Source organism: Microtus ochrogaster, chromosome 4 (assembly GCF_000317375.1).
Source record: "Microtus ochrogaster isolate Prairie Vole_2 chromosome 4, MicOch1.0, whole genome shotgun sequence".
Lineage (NCBI taxonomy): Eukaryota > Metazoa > Chordata > Mammalia > Rodentia > Cricetidae > Microtus > Microtus ochrogaster.
In genome coordinates this window covers 2,121,010-2,122,788 of record NC_022011.1, presented here as the reverse complement: position 1 = coordinate 2,122,788, position 1,779 = coordinate 2,121,010, and positions in this window count along the sequence as shown.

The window sequence follows — 1,779 nt, the reverse complement described above, 5'->3', positions numbered from 1 at the left end:
GACTGAACCATCCCCCAGTACTACTTTCTTGGCTTTTGAATAATACTGTAGGGCAACAGGAAGCTCTTCCCAGGTTATGCACCTCTACAGGGACGCTGTGGCCTGTTTTGAAAGCTGGGGAGAAAATATGCAGAGTGGGGTGTTCAGATTAAGATCTCTGCCTAGCGTTTTAGGCTCTTGTCAAAGAAAGAATTCAGAGACAAAGTAGGGAACTGGGAGGAAGTTTTATTCCAGAGTGGAAGTGCAGCAGGGATGCTAGACAGCAGGGAAGAGCACGAGAACGGCTATTTGCAGGCAGCTGTTTCCCAGTACCACTTGGGGCACATGAGTATCTACGTCAGCTCCCTCTGGTACAAACAGTGTGGACCACGGTTATTAACATCCTTCCTGATGTAGGCAGCAGGTGCCTCCCATAGTGGGGCCCCTTGGGGACCGTGGAATATCAACATCCTCTGGCCTGAATAGCTAGTGGATGATCAGAAAACCCCTTTCCAAATGGCTTGGTTAGTGGCCCGAGAATACCCTTTTGATGTGGGCAGCAGGTGCTTCCCTTGGCCAGACCTTTGGTGAGAAACAAATCCTGTTTTACAACCTATGACCAGCTTAAGGCCAGAATTTGGAAAGAAACATGAAGCACCTGCGTACATGACAAGAAAACAGGATGCGTAAACTCACCCCTTAAGTAAGATATGGGCTTGCACACTCCAGAAGCGCCCCCCTCCCCCTCCCCTTGCTGTTGCATGCAAATTGGCTGGAAAACTTCAAATTCTGAGTTCTAGCTTAGAAAGTGTTTCTCCTCCTCTTTGTTCCCTACTCCTCACACTAGCCAACATTCTGTGCCTGCCTGCCTGGCTGGCTTCCTGGCACGCTGGGCATTCTCACGCCCCCCCCCCCAAAAGCTCTCTCACCATGCAATGACATGCACAGACATGCCTTAACGTAGCTGCCAGCTTTATTGACCTCCAGCTCAGAGAGAGAGCTTTCTTTTTCTCTTCTTACCATCTCTCTTATCCAGACAGCTGTGGGATCTCTAGCTGGCTTGTGCTGCTGTTTTCTCTCCCCAGCCCCCAAGGAAGTCCCACAATTCCTCTCAGAGTCTGTTCTTTAATTCTTTCTTCTCTGAGACCATGGAACCATCTGTCTGATGACGGCGAAAGCTGGCATCCTCACCAGGAAATGGACCATCTATCTCACGGACAATCTTAATGACAGGAGCATTATTTATGAGCTAAGTTGGGGGAGGGGGAGGAAATCTGGGAAGAGTCAAATGTATCCAGAACTCTTTCTGTCCTTGTGTGGGGTTTTTGGACCTTCACGGCCCCAGAGCATGAGGGAGACGGCCAGTTCTGTGAGGCTGACAGCATGGAGATGCCATGATGGTGAAGCAGAGAACATCTCACTGTGAGTCATCCTGGTGGCGCATGCTGGTCCCTGCTGGCTGAGGTCATCTGACTTTCAGTGTTTGAGTGGTCATGTTGTGATTCTGGCCAGCCTGCCTCAGTTCTTCCCACAGTGGCTTTACTGCTGAAAACTTGCTCGGATGGGGCAAGGAAAGAGAAAGCGCCCAACTTCTGAAGAGTTCTGTTATTATGAAAAGACGGTCGGGGCAGGGGGAAGAGGCATTCATTCCTCTTCTCCAAGAATTCTTTACGAGGAAGATTATGAGGAAGCAAAGCCAGAAGGAAGATGGATCTGAGCATTCTGCAGATGTGGGAAAGGAGAGCACCAGTGTCAGACGTGCTCATTCATGTACACAGGGGACAAATGCATGCACATTGC